At 48.8% G+C, this 15,020-nt stretch overlaps 1 long non-coding RNA gene across 1 annotated transcript; it reads right to left on the bottom strand.

Annotated features, from left to right (window-relative positions):
* Positions 1-13,470: 13,470 nt before the first annotated feature.
* LOC111023201 (uncharacterized) lies at positions 13,471-14,709 on the bottom strand. Its single transcript, XR_015789883.1, has 2 exons — positions 14,293-14,709; positions 13,471-14,106 (listed from the first exon to the last, which is right to left on the bottom strand). It is a non-coding gene; the product is annotated as an uncharacterized LOC111023201 (long non-coding RNA).
* Positions 14,710-15,020: the final 311 nt, after the last annotated feature.

The raw sequence follows: 15,020 nt of genomic DNA, 5'->3' as shown, positions 1-15,020 counted from the left end.
CAGGGCTCGGGTCCGACTACCGCTCGGCGTCGACCAGGTGCGATGGGACGCGAATCTACTTTAATCGACACATTTGGAAAGAACAATTAAACAATCTCAACACGGCCAAACCAGAAGCGGGTCGATTGATCTAGCACGGTTAAAACATGAGATGGAGTAAAAAGCCAAAGACGACAGCGGGTATAAACCATTGGCTATGGCCAAAGGGTTAGAAACCTATGGAAATAAAAGCAACAAAACTCCATCAGAGATAGAGCCGTAAGCCAATAATTGATTGATAAGAGGGTTAATTGATAATTCCAAAAGCGAAGGTAGTGACAAAACACATAAAAGTCAACCGGACGCTAAACACAGTAAAGCAACTCGCTCAAGCTACCTTATTACTCGTCGTCGTCGTCAGGAGTGTCACGCTCGACTCTAAAATGCTCCGGGAGGAAGAAAAGTCAATGTTAGGGTGCTGGGTAGAAACCTGGCGAAGAGACCAGGAAACGCCGCACTCCATGGCAAAATTTTGCAGGTCGACGTACTCTTGAGTCGAGCGTTGGCCTCGTCAAGTCTCCCCTTCAGGTTAGCCAGCTCGTCTCGAGATTTTCTCTTCTTTATTTCCAACTCACGTTGGGTACTCTCCAGAAGGCTGTTGGCCTGGTTCAAGGAAGAAATGACCTGTTCCAGCTCCTCTCAAAGGGCATAGTGGCAGCGGAGGTGGTTAATTTCATCAGCAACCCGACCCGAGAATACCACCAAATGATTGAAAATCTGCCAAGGACAGAATTCGATATTAAGAGAAGATGCTATGACAAATACTTGAAGCTACAAAGCGCTCACCTGGTGGAGATCGCTAAGGCACGTACTGATGCTGTGCTGAGGATTTGACAAGCCAAAATTTGACCCGCTCGATGAGTCGCCGAGGCCCTGCCAAAGACTAAATGCTCTTTCCAGGTAAGTTGTCCCGTCCGCATCAGCATTATACGGGCGAGAAAAAGGGAAGATTGATGCTTGAGAGGAGCTCCCTGGATGACCTCGAGGGAAGGATGGGATAGACGTCCCATGAAGTCGGGCGGAATGCCTCGGAGCTGTCGGAGGCATGGAAGATCGAGCATGTTGTGAAGGGAGTCCCTCCTCGGTCAAATCAGTCACTTCGATATCTAAAGCTCGACTAGAGTCGGCCCCCAAACCTCGGGCATTTCGACGACATTCTCTTTCATACAAGGAAGCACTTCATCTCGACATTTCTACAAATAGAGATAAGGGTAAAAAGCGACGTTCATGAAAAATGAAGAGAAGATTTCAACAAAAACCTGGAGGGTTACGTGGGAGAGCCAAGCCAAAATCCACTAATTTTTATTCCGTAACCAAATCTGGGCCCCAATGCTCGATATCCGGTAGCTGGATAACGGTATGATAAAAAATGGACGCCTCAACGGTAAGCTCACAATTGCGAGAAACTGCCAACAAGGAAAATGAATATCAGAATCGATATCTACGAAAGTCCCGATAGAGCTCGAAAGCTACTGACCCAACTCCCTGCACTCAGTCGGGACGGGAAAATACAACCCTCTCCCGTCACGGGCTAACCAGTCACCACCGACAAAGAACCATTCGTTCTTTCAATGCTTCACTTAGGAGGGACCCATAACAAGAACTTGGTTCCGGAAACTAACGTAAAAATGAAAGTTATCCTTGGGGCTGTGTTTGAGGTAATAAAGCGACATAAAGTCCGCAGCGGTTAGAGGCTGCCCGTCCCCGAGGTACGACCACAAAATAAAGCAACTGATAAAAGTAGACCACCCATTCGGGACGATTTGGGAAGGAGCTACTAGATTAAAAGCTAAAAAGTTTTGAAGAAAAAGAGGCAACTGTAGGCGAACTCCAAATTGGAACATCGTGGCATAGAATACTACTTCACCGGGAAAAGAACCATCAATACTCTCTCCCGGATTCGGAAGATGAAGGCTAACCGAATTCGGGATACGGTATTTCGAACGCAAGCGACACAGGTCCCTCGCCGTAAGAGTGGAGTTATCCACCCAAAACGAACAAAAGGATTGAGATTCTGACGAAGGGTGCGACGAAAACCCATCATCCGTTGAGGTCCATTCGAAATTAAGGCTAGCCATAAGAGAAGACACAACAAAAAGCAAAGCAAAGAGAGGCATACCTTGTAGGGAGGTTGACAAGAAATGAGGAGGATGAAGGGGTTTAAATAGCCCTTAGCTCAAAGCACGGTTCTCGATCTAGAGGTCTTTACCCAACGGACCGAGGCGTGCTCGGCTCGGTATCCAACACCCTCGTGACTTCTCGGCACGGTACCCAACACTCTCATGCTTTAATTTGCATGTCTTATTTTCTACAATTTGCATTAAGTAGTATTTTGACAAACTTTTGGTGTTCTTATGTTGAATGACCATTTGGCCTATTTAAAAGCTTGTAATGCTCTTGTTATGGAACTTAAGATTAAAACATATTGAAATTCAAGAACTTTTGTTCCTTAACACTTTTGGTGTTGCTTCTTTCAAATCTTGCTTTAGGTTTGATGTTAAACCGATTCATTGGATTAGTCTCGATCAAGCTAATTCTGGAGTGAGTCGTCTTAGGATCTAGGAGTGACCATCGTAGATTCTAAGTCCGATCTAAGAGTGATTCATCTTCTAACCTTACTCTTGGTTGGAATCATTCGGTAAGTTAGTCGTTTTTGTGAATGTTTGCAAGGATCCTAGAAGGACCTCTAGCTTTGTAAACACGAGCAACCTTGGCGCTTATCAAATCCATTAAAGTAAAGAAATTGCAAAATGAATTTTTCAGTATGCACCAAGAAGTGGCGGTGTACAATTACATATCTTGCAAGTATGGAAAGATTTGTTTTATATGTGGTTTCTTTCTACTCCAAACGTTCCAAAGGAAGCTTTTGTTCATTCTCAATTCTTTTGTGCATGTGACATTGTGCTTCGTTACTGGATTTGCAGAAGGCCACATATTGGAGGAGAGAGCAAAAGAAAGTGTTTCTATTCACTTTACATTCTTTATGTTTCTTTGTGAATATGAAAATTGTTTGCTTTGCTTAATATTGTCTTTTTAATTGTCCCACGTTTATAATCAAAATTTATGAGTTAATGGACTTGGTGATAGTAGTTAGTTCACTTTATCTCTTTACATCAATTTTTCTATTGTTTGGCAAGATGTAATCCACGTTCAGTCTTTCAAAGTTTGTAAACTAAAGGAAAATTTTCAATATGCTTGCAGACCCAAAAAGGTGGTGTTTATGCAAGGATATGCACAACAGTGTATTTCAGATTGCAACTCGAACTCGGCCTCCGGACCGACCTGAATACTTGGGCGGACCTGCACAAAAAGGTGAGCACTCCGACGATCAAATCAGTATAGGTCGGATTCCCGGTTTAGTTCGAGGTCAGAAATCATCGTACCTGATCGGGGAGTGAAGTCCTCTACTTATGAGTGGTAGTCCTGCTAATCTCGCGACGGTTACACCCGGTAATCTCGGGACCGACGGTTATACCCGATAATCACGCCGCTGACAGTAGCTCACATCGGCCCCCACCGAGCTTTCCGGTAGGTCGGACCTCGGCCAGGTTCACCTCGGCCCTCATACTTAGCATCTGTCAACGCCAGTGGCGGTAATCTCGGCCGTCCGAGCTGGGCATGACTCATGATTCATCTTGGAGGACCAATAGGGGTCCTCCACGTGTCCAGGGTATTCTCTTCCCCAAACATCGGCCCCCTCTCTGTCTGGTCTGATCTCGACTTGGCCGAGAAGTTCATTCGATTTGCTTTGGACGCGTGGCGACTTCCTATTCGTGGGAAAATATAACCGTTGCGGTAGATTTATCGTCGGAATATTCAAATATTCCGACGCTTCGGATCTTAGGGAGGATCCTAGCCGCTCGTTGATTACACGTGTACGGTGGGGAAGTTTTTCCGACGGTCTATAAATGCCCCCAATCCTTCAGGTCATACCTTACGTTCCCTGAATTCTTGGAGTTCGATCTGAAGGCAGCTCGAACCCTTGGTAGGTCGGTCTCTTCCCTCACTTTCTCTTTCGAACATAGTTGCCATGTCGTCCTCTTTTAGCAGCAACTTAGGATCCGATGAGGATTTAGCTCGTAGGTTAGAGTCAGAGCTCGAGGAGATAGAAAACTTTAGATTCTCCGATGACGGGGAGGATAGTGACGCCTCCACCTCGGGTCAGGGTTTGGAATACCCTTCTAGGATACTTGAGCACTACCTCGGATCCCTTCGTAGGGGTTCGCTATCCCTGAGAACATCCTCCACAGGATTCCGGAGGAGGGGGAGAGAGCTGACAATCCTCTAGAGGGATGGGTCACTCTCTACTTCAAAATGTTTGAGTACGGCCTCAGACTTCCCCTTCACCCTTTTGTCCAAGAATTTCTCTTCCGGACTGGGTTGGCTCCGGCTCAAGTGGCCCCCAATGGGTGTGGTGTCATTTTCGCTTTGGCCATCCTTTTTTGGCTACGAGCTCGGGATAGTGAAGAGGCCGAGCTGTTGGACGTAGACCAGCTCCTCGCGTGCTTCGAAGTGAAAAGGATAGCTAAGAAGCCTGGTCGGTTCTATATGTGCGCAAGGAAAGGCGCAGGCGGTATAGTTAAGGGGCCGACCTTCATCAAGGGATGGGCGAGGAAGTGGTTCTACGCTTCTGGGGAATGGCTTGCAAAGGACGAGTTCGTTCCTTCTTTGACGTCCCCCTAGGTTTGGGAACCTAGGTACGGAGTAGTTCTTGCTTTTTGTGATTTTCTTTTCTGTCATTCAGGTCTAACTCGGATTTTATCTTCGTGCAGTTTCAATCCGACCAGTCCCCGAGCTTACGCAAGCCTCCTTCGACACGTTGAAATATTACGAGGAGCGCTTTCCGAGGGGTAGGAAGGTCGGAACCTTGGTGACCGACAAGCTGCTGCTTGAGTCCGGGCTGCCAGATTACAACCCCGCAGTTCGTCCCATTGAATCCTCAAGGCCTAACTCCGAACTTGGTATGCCGAGCTTGCTTCCCTCCCTTTTTCCTCTATCCTTGTGTTGACCCCTGTTTTATTTTACAGCCATGGTTTGCGGATTTGCAAGCAACGTGAAGCGCAAGTCCAAGGGCCGAGTCCATGCTCTTGAGGCCGCCCAGAGTTCGAAACCTGCCACTCCTACTGTGGTAGGGCCAACCTCGGAAGATCCAGCCCCGGTGATCGAGCTGGAGTCTTCTGCGGGTCCTTCGAGGGAGAAGCGCCCCAGGGATCAGACCGAGGCGGTGGACGCCTTGCCCTTGGGCGAGGGGGTGAGGCAGGAAGTCCCTCTGAAGCGAAGGAAGAAGAAGAAGAAGACGACCTCCCCCTTGGAGGTCGGAGCTCGTGGGGTCTTGCCTGCGAGCTTCGCAGATCGGATGGACGATCCTGAGGCCAGGATAGGCAGGACGTCCGACGTGACGGCACGGTTCAGAGTCCAGCCGTCAAGTTCTGGGGTGAGGGACCAGGTGTCCCGCATCTCGGCCGCAAGTTTGGACCGCTGCCTAAGGAGGGCGTCCAAATTTGTGTGCGACCCAGGGTCCGTTCTGCAGAGGACCATCGACTACGCCGCTGAGGTAAGATTGGTGTTTTTGCTCGATTTACCTAACAGGTAGCTCGGTCTAACTTCCTTTTTGTACCTTTCTTCAGGCGTTCGTTGCTTCCATTCAATCGGCTCTGGCCGTGAAGGCCGAGCTGGATGGGAGGGAAGTTCTGGCAGCGAAGGAGAAAGAGGAGTTCTCTGCTGCCTTGGAGGCTGCTTCCTCCACCATGAAGGATGAGCTGCTGAAGGCTCACTCTGAGGTGGAAATTTTGAAGGCCGAGGTGGAGACCAAGGCCGAGCTGTTGAAGAAGGAAGAAGACAGACGCAAGGCCCAGCTCCGAGCTACCCATGCTATCACCAGGGGCTTGGAGAAGGAGAAGTTCCAACTCCTGAAGAAGAAGGACGACATACTCCAGGCACTTGAAGCGAAGGATAAGGAGCTGAAGCATGCGACTGCCGAGCTGGAGACGGCAAATGAGCGTCTCAGCAATGGAGTCCTATTGGAGGAATCGTTTAGGCAACATCCTGACTTCGATGGATTTGCCAAAGACTTCTCTGACGCGGGCTTCAAGTTTCTCATGAAGGGCATTGCTTCCGACATGCCTGACCTTCAGATCGATCTCAGTGGTCTGAAAAAGAGGTATGCCGAGCAGTGGGCGTCTGGGCCTGGCGGCACCCCTGGCCCCCAAGCGTTGGTGGATAAGTATGTCAGAGATCTGGACTCTGACGACTCCGATCTCGAAGAGGACCAGGTCGGCACCACACAGGAGGGCGCTCCTCAGGCGGGCTCTTAGGCGATCATCCTTCATGAGGCCTTTCTCTGTCGCGGGCTATTAAGTGACAGGGCAGAGCTGCAAGGTCTATAAGCCTTGGCTCTGCTCTCCATTCAATAAAGAGGCTCCCATTTGTTTTTACTTTGTTGTCGGCAACATCTTTCCTTTGCTTTTTCTTTGAACTGCAGCCAATGTCACCTCGCACCTCTTAATTTTGAGGTCGCGCCTTCAATTAAAATAATTTGAAAGTTTGAATTTGAATCTCTGTCTAGCATTCAATGCATTGCACCAACTCTGGATTTTTTAACATCGCACCCTTAACTTAAAAACGTTAAAAGGCTAAAATCCTAAGTCCGTAGCTATTCTTCACATCGCTCCTCGTACCCTCAAGTTTGGAGGCTTGACCATTTTGAACTTTCCACATCGTCCCTTTACCTTGAAGGTTTGAATTCAAAGTTCATCAGTGGTTTTAGCATCGCACCTCGTACCCTTAGGTTTGGAGGATTGAATTTTAACCGACTGCTGGAATGTGATCGCGTCGGAGTCCGTGGCCCCTATTTAATTTCTGGTCGAACTCGGAATCATGAAATTAAATCATCACATTTATTCCGATCATAATTCTTTTGAAACAGTGTTTACAGATCCATTGAAAACCCTTCTGGCATTTCAAGGATAATAACGCTTCAGGTGCTCCGCGTTCCACGGGAGCGCGAGGACGTCTCCTTTCAGATCGGCCAATACCTACGTCCCAGGTCGGACTATGCCCTTGATCTCAAACAGGCCCTCCCTGGTCGGATCAAGGGCACCCACATGGGTTTGGACCCTCCTTAATACTAGATGTCCGACCTGAAAGGTCCGAGGTCGAACGCGGGCGTTGTAATGTCTGGCCGTTCTGCCCTGATATTCTGCCAGGCGTAGCTGGGCCATTGCTCTTCTTTCTTCCAACAAGTCGAGGTTGAGGAGCAGCTCTTCCTCATTTGTCGTAGGCTCGTAATGCTCTACTCTGTCAGGTGGCATGCCGATCTCAACCGGGACTACAGCTTCGGAGCCGAAGGCCAGGGAGAACGGGGTCTCACCCGCCGATTCTCTTTGGGTGGTCCGGTACGACCATAGAACCTCTGGTAGCTCCTCGGCCCACCTACCTTTCTTGGAGTCCAGTCTAAGTTTGATGCCTCGCTTGATAATCTTGTTCACTGCCTCCACCTGCCCATTTGCTTGCGGATGTGCGGGGGACGAGCTAAGGTGACTTATGCCAAGCTTGCTGCAAAAGTCTTTGAACTTGGCGTTGTCAAACTGCTTCCCATTGTCTGTCACAATGGCCTGCGGTATACCAAAGTGACATATGATATTTGTCCATACGAAGGACGTGGCTCTGGATTCCGTTATGTGGGAGAGCGCCTCGGCCTCGGCCCACTTTGTGAAATAATCCACAGCAACCACAGCGAACTTGGTCTGGCCCTTGCCCAAAGGGAAAGGACCAATGATATCTACTCCCCACTGCGCGAATGGCCACGGGGCCGAGATGGGGGTGAGCAGCTCCGGAGGTTGGTGGATTATGGTTCCGTAGCGTTGGCAATTGTCTCAAGTTCTAACGAACTTCTTGGCGTCCTGGCTGAGGGTCGGCCAATAGTATCCTTGTCGGATCACTTTGGCTGACAGCGACCGGACGCCTGAGTGATTGCCGCACACTCCTTCGTGGATTTCCCTGAGGACGTACAGGCCCTCTTCAGGGGTTAGACATCTCAATAGAGGCAGGGAAAAGCCGCGTCGGTACAATGCTCCATCTCGGACCACGAACCGAGCTGCTCGCCTTGCCAACTTTCTGCGCTCCTTGGGGTCTTGTGGTGAGTTGCCCCTAATGAATTCCGCAATCGGGTCCATCCATGAGGACTCTGGAGCGCCGATCTCCATCAGATCTGACTCTGAGATCGAAGGATTATCTAAGATCTCGACGGGGACCGACCTGGCAAGGTCGGTCTCGTACGCAGATGCTAACTTGGCCAAGGCGTCAGCATTAGAATTTTCTGCTCAGGGAACCCGGCTTACTTCATAAGTTCGAAACTGGGCGAGGTACGATCTGACCTTGCCCAAATATTTCTCCATTCGGGAGTCTTTGGCTTGGTACTCTTCCTTGATCTGGCTCACAACCAGCTGGGAGTCGCTGAGGACCTTAACACAAGAGGCCCCCAATGCTCTAGCGATTCGCAGGCCGGCAATAAATGCTTCATACTCAGCCTCGTTGTTAGAAGTCCGGAAGCCGAACCGCAAGGCATACTCAAATTGTTCGCCTCTTGGTCCGAGTAAGAGGACCCCGGCCCCGCACCCCTTCTCATTGGAGGATCCGTCGACATAGATTGTCCACGGTAGGTCGGACTCGCTCAGCTCGGAAGGTGGTGTGAGCTCGGCTATGAAATCTGCCACTGCCTGTCCTTTCAACGCAGTTCTGGGTTCGAACTGGATGTCGTACTCACTTAGCTCTATTGCCCACTTCATCAGGCGTCCAGAAGCTTCTGGCTTATGGAAGATGTTTTTTAGGGGCAAGTTAGTGAGCACCACCACAGTATGGGCTTGGAAGTATGGTCTAAGTCGTCGGGCCGAGGTGACTAAAGCAAGAGCCAACTTTTCCATTTGGGGGTATCTGGTCTCGGCTTCGGTCATAGCCTTGCTTGTGTAGTAGACCGGGTTTTGCCGCGCTTCCTCTTGCCTGATTAGGGCCGAACTGACGGCGCTGTCAGACACTGCTAAGTACAATTGGAGCTTGTCCCCCGGCATGGGCTTGGCGAGCAAAGGTGCCGAACAGAGGTAGCTTTTCAACTGCTGAAATGCTTGCTTGCACTCCGCTGTCCATTCAAACGGCCCTTTCCTCCGTAGGACTTTGAAGAAAGGAAGGCATTTATCTGTCGATCTTGAAACAAACCGGTTCAGGGCCGCAATCCTGCCATTGAGGCACTGAAGCTGCTTCAGCGTCTTTGGTGCCTCCATCTCGAGCACGGCTTTAATCTTTTCGGGGTTGGCCTCGATTCCCTGGTTGTTCACCATGAAGCCAAGGAATTTTCCCAAAGAGACTCCAAAGGCTTCGGTCAGATCGGAGAGATGCGACTTAGACTGCTTGCTCTTGACAAGCATGTCGTTCACATACACTTCCATATTCCGGCCGATCTGCTTGGCGAACATTTTGTTCACCATTCTCTGGTAGGTCGCTCATGTGTTCTTTAACCCGAAGGGCATGACCTTGTAACAGTACAGACCTTGGTCTGTTATGAAAGCGGTATGACCTTGATCTGGGACATGCATCTTGATTTGGTTGTACCCAGAGTAGGCGTCCATGAAGGTGAGAAGTTCGTGCCCGGCTGTGGCGTCCACGAGCTGATCAATCCTCGGCAGTGGGAAGCAATCTTTCGGGCATGCCTTATTTAAGTTCGTATAATCTATGCACATTCTCCACTTTCCGTTAGATTTTTTAACTAATACAACATTGGAGAGCCACTCGGGATACGAAATTTCTCTTATGTATTCAGCTTTCAAAAGTTTGCTAACTTCCTCAACAATTACATCACTCCTCTCCTTGTTTATAGGTCTTCTTTTTTGTTTCACAAGTCGGAATGATGGATCTATGCTGAGGCGATGCGTCATAATTCGCGGGTCAATGCCAGGCATGTCCTCATGGGACCACGCAAAGACGTCCGAGTTGGATCTGAGGAAGTGGATTAGCTCCTCTCTGTCGGTGGCCCCCAGCTTGGTTCCTATGCTTACCTGCTTCTCGGGACTAAGCAAAGGAACAAGCTCGAGCTCCTCAGTGGGTGCGGCAAACTCCCTCCTCGGCAGGTCGGCCTCGAACTCGAGCGTCCCATCCCTACCGGCGAGAGTTTCGAGGGCGCAGACCGATGAGCCTTTGAGTGCGGAGGCATAACACTCCCTCGAAGCGGTATGTTCTCCTCGGACCGTGCCCACGCCATTGGGGGTGGGATACTTCAAAACTTGATGAAGTGTCGAGGGAATGGCCCGAAATGAGTGGATGATGGGTCTCCCAAAGATGGCGTTATAGGCCGATCTACCGTCAATTACCACGAACTCGGCCATTTGGGTGACCTGAGTTTGGCCCTGCCCCAGCGTGACCGGTAAGTCGATGCAACCCTCTGGGATGACCGATTCTCCAGAGAACCCAACCAGCGGTGTCGGGCTTTTCTTCAATTGCGACCTCGTCCATCCCAGGGCGAGGTAGGTCGGTAAGGACAGGATGTTAGCAGATGCGCCTCCGTCTACCAGCACCCTCCTGACCACCACATGATCAATCAAGGGAGCGATCACAAGTGCATCATTGTGGGGCAGGTGGACCTCCTCCAAGTCTGCACCGTCGAAGGTGATTGGGCAGGTCGGCCCCTGCTCCCTGATGATGCACACCTCGCGCCTGGCGGCACGAGCTAACTCCTTTCTTTTATGTCTGGACTGACACCCGCTTGGCCCGCCGAAAATGGTATTGATGACCGCAGGTCGGTCAGTGCGCTGGGACGGCGTCCTGGAACGCTGTCGCTCTTCCTTTTTCTCTGCCGAGCTGGTCCTGGGCTTTCCCACAAATTTCTTGAAGTAGCCATCTTGAATTAGATCCTCAATTTGGCGCTTCAACTCCCAGCAGTCCGACGTGTTGTGGCCGTGCTCCCGATGGAAGCGGCAATACTTGTCCTTGTTGCGCCTCTCCGGGGCTCCCCGAAGCTTCTCAGGACGCTTGAGTAGTTTTTTCATTCCGGATTCCTCGATTTTCGTTAGGATCTCAGAAATTGGAATCGTGGTCGGGGTGAAGCGTTCGTAAGGTCGGCTCCTGGTGGGTCCGTTCTCCGCCCTTCGATACTCAACTCGGCCACTGGAAAAGGATCCCTTGTCCTTGGACTTGGGATCTGCCCTTTCTGTTTCTTTTCCACTTCTGCCCCGGCCGATCTTTTGTTCCGGTCGGCCGGTTTTGGTTCGGAGGAGCTCCTGTCCATCGATGACTTTCTTCGCCTTCTGAAGCACCTCGGCGAAGGTGGCCGGGGCCTCCTCTCCAAGTTTCACCGTGAGGGCTTCGTCGGCTAGACCGGTGAGAAAATAGCACATGGCCGAGTCATCGGAGCAGTGTGCGACGTTCAACTGCTCCTCCTGGAATCTGGTGACATATTCCCGCAGCGTCTCACCCTCCTTCTGTCTGATGGTGGCGAGATGGGTCGCTGTCTTTTTGTCATAATGCCGAGAAGAAAACTGGGCGAGGAACTCCCTTCTCAGCTGAGAGTAGGTCGAGATCGACCTGGCTGGCAGTCTCCGATACCACAATCGCGCGCTGCCAGTAAGCGCGATCTGAAAGGCGCGGCATTTGATTGCGTTTGATACCGCTTGGAAGTCCATGAGGCCTTCAAAGACCTCCACATAATCCTTGGGGTCCGTCGACCCATCATAAGGCTTCACGGTAGGAGCTTTGAACTTCGGAGGGATCGGTGCTTCCAAAACGTCCGAGGTGAAGGGCGATTCTCCCAAGTCGCCATCGTTCAGTGAGCCTTCTTTCTGCTCACATTTGGCCTTTAAGGCCTCCACCTGAGCATCGAGCATGCCCCTCAGCTGGTCGAACTCCTCCCTTGTGATCAGCCCTGTGGGAGTTGCTGGGTTGTGATAGGATTCAGCCTGCTGGTTGGAGCTCCTGTGGGAGCAGGATGGTGACTGTCCTTTTCGGAGAAATGAGCTTCTCTTTTTGTTGAGATGCTCACGGAGGTCTCCCCTCTGGCGAGTGTGTCCCTCGCTCTCGTTGTCTTCGGGACGTTCCTCCTCGACTGGGCCGAGGTGGGAACCCCTTTGCTCGTGTACGTCCACGTGCGTCACTCGATTTTCAGATCGGGACCCTGCGCCTGCATCTAGTATCATTTCGTTATACATTTCCTCCATGGACCGAATTTGTGTGCGCATTGCCTCCATTTCTCTCTGGAGTGCATCAAAGTTCTCACTTATTGGAGCCGGGGCTGGACCCCGGGCGCCCTTCCTAGAGGTCCCACCTCGGCCACGGGTGGCCTTGGATGTCCTCGGGTGCGCAGGCGGTAGAACAGGCGCGGTGATTCGTGCCGACCTGCGGAGGGGTTCTGTTGCTAGGCCGTCGTGACCTTGCCCCTCTACCGCTGCTGCTCCGACCACCCTCTGGTGGGCATCGCTGGCAGCTAGGGTCTTTCGGTCTGCCGTATTGGTCGAGTTTGCGGGTTGAACCATTTTCGCTCGCGTGTTGGTTCAAGGACTTGGGATGACTTAGATTGTCCTTCCCACAGACGGCGCCAAATGTTTATGCAAGGATATGCACAACAGTGTATTTCAGATTGCAACTCGAACTCGGCCTCCGGACCGACCTGAATACTTGGGCGGACCTGCACAAAAAGGTGAGCACTCCGACGATCAAGTCAGTATAAGTAGGATTCCCGGTTTAGTTCGAGGTCAAAAATCATCGTACCTGATCGGGGAGTGAAGTCCTCTACTTATGGGTGGTAGTCCCGCTAATCTCGCGACGGTTACACCCGGTAATCTCGGGACCGTCGGTTACACCCAGTAATCTCGGGACCAACGGTTATACCCGATAATCACGCCGCTGACAGTAGCTCACATCGGCCCCCACCGAGCTTTCCGGTAGGTCGGACCTCGGCCAGGTTCACCTCGGCTCTCATACTTAGCATCAGTCAACGCCAGTGGTGGTAATCTCGGTCGTCCGAGCCGGGCATGACTCATGAGTCATCTTGGAGCACCAATAGGGGTCCTCCATGTGTCCAGGGTATTCTCTTCCCCAAACAGGTGGTCTGGTCATGGTGGTAGGTAAAGAAAACTCGAGCACTGCAGAGCAAGGGTAGTCAAGTATAACAAGTGACTCATTCTTGGTTTCGAAGTTATGTTACTTGCTTTTTCGGATTTGTAATGTTTTCATTTCATCAATTTCAACAGAATCAATTTGCTATTTTCCTACTCATTTGCTCCTTCGGTTATTATATATTTTGTTTTAGAAGTTACCTTTACTATTCAGTTTATTTTGCAATTTGTGCTTCTAAAATTTCTGTTATCTAGTACGTACGTGCTCCCTACCACTATTAAACACAGTAATTAGAATTCATTGACACTAATTATATAAAGAAATACATCGTCCATGTTCAAATTACAAATTTGGTCTAAATCATATACCAGTTTCTGGTAACCATTTGGCTCCACAATGAAGTTTTTACAGTAAATTGAGCGGCCTCACATGGTAACCTTGCCATGTGACTCTTTTAGATACATCAGCTCCTGGGCCGTTGCTCTTAAACTCAACGTAGAACAACAAGTTTACAAGTTTTCACGGTCATTCATACCAACCCCTTGGATTAACCACGGAGTCCATAAACGACTCCATGAAAATCACCGTTAAATAATCTCTCCAAATTCAGGCAAGGTAAATGTCGAAATTATGATGATCTTCTCTTGGCCCGAGTTCTGGAGAGGCCATTAGGCTACAGTTCTGGGAGAACCCATTATTTTGGCCTGAAAAATATTTAGATTGGGCAGTGATGGTAATTGTAGTATTCAATAATCTTGCAATCTTGAAATACAGCTTTTGTCTACCACCAAATATAAGACTGTTCCATAAACTTTGCAATCTTTGAAGAATACCTGGTTTTATACAAAAAGTGTATCTTGAAACCCAAGGAAAATGTACACTTGTAATATACCGCTTGATTGGCATTATTAAAAAATGCAACTCCTTGGCCATTTTCAGATCCAGCAGAATTTTCAAAAGTAATGTACTTGGCTAGAAAGTTGTTGGCATTCACAACCAGAAGAAATATCAACAATTTCAGCCTTATTAATATTTGAAAAGAAGCATTACAGTTGTAAAAGAAATATCAACAATTTAAACATTGGTAATATTTAGAAGGAATAAAAGAAGAAATAAGACGAGTGAAAAAATCGTTGGTAGATATAGCTTTCAACTTACTCAATGTTGCAGTTTCGGCAGTTCCGAATCCAGTGCTCTGATTGTCTACGATAATCGTTGTGGAAATATTGTCGCCTATTAGAGCAATAAACTTCTTGGCATATAGTATTTCAATATGCTCATGGTAAATTCTAGAGGTGACACGAATATAAAATCTTGTGTCTCCGTTGTCTGGAGCTGCTATGCCATCACTAATACTTTTGTAAGTTACCAGATCCATCTAAAGCTACTGTAACATTAAAAGTGATGGAATGAACAAGTACTAAAAACAGCGCAAAATAAGCATTCAATAATATGGATGAATAATATCATCTTCTTCAAATAAACTTGGAAAAGTAAATGCAAGAAATTAAGCTAATAAGACGTGGGATGATCAGAAAATAAATTTCTCTCAACTTATTGCAAATGAACAAGGGATCTATCATAACGTTCATTTTATAATGGGGATGAAATTGTCACAACTTCCCAATTCACACTCCAATTGCAATCTTTCTCTATTAAAAAACCACATAATGAAATGGCTTTAATTTCCAAGTAAGAAATTTTATTTCTTTAGAAAAATAACCATAACTATGCAAATAATGATTATTTATTTGGAAACAAGAAAATATGTTTCCTTTTGTCATCAGTATGAGTCACCAACAACCAAATCATTGATCAACATAACTTCATTTTGTGTGAGGAATTTTTGTTTTTTCTTAAAGTCAGTTATCTATTGTAGCATTATT

The sequence above is a fragment of the Momordica charantia genome (assembly GCF_013281855.1).
Source record: "Momordica charantia cultivar OHB3-1 chromosome 3 unlocalized genomic scaffold, Mcharantia_2.0 BLBB01000003.1, whole genome shotgun sequence".
Classification (NCBI taxonomy): Eukaryota; Viridiplantae; Streptophyta; class Magnoliopsida; order Cucurbitales; family Cucurbitaceae; genus Momordica; species Momordica charantia.
This window is presented reverse-complemented; position numbering and strand designations above follow the sequence as displayed.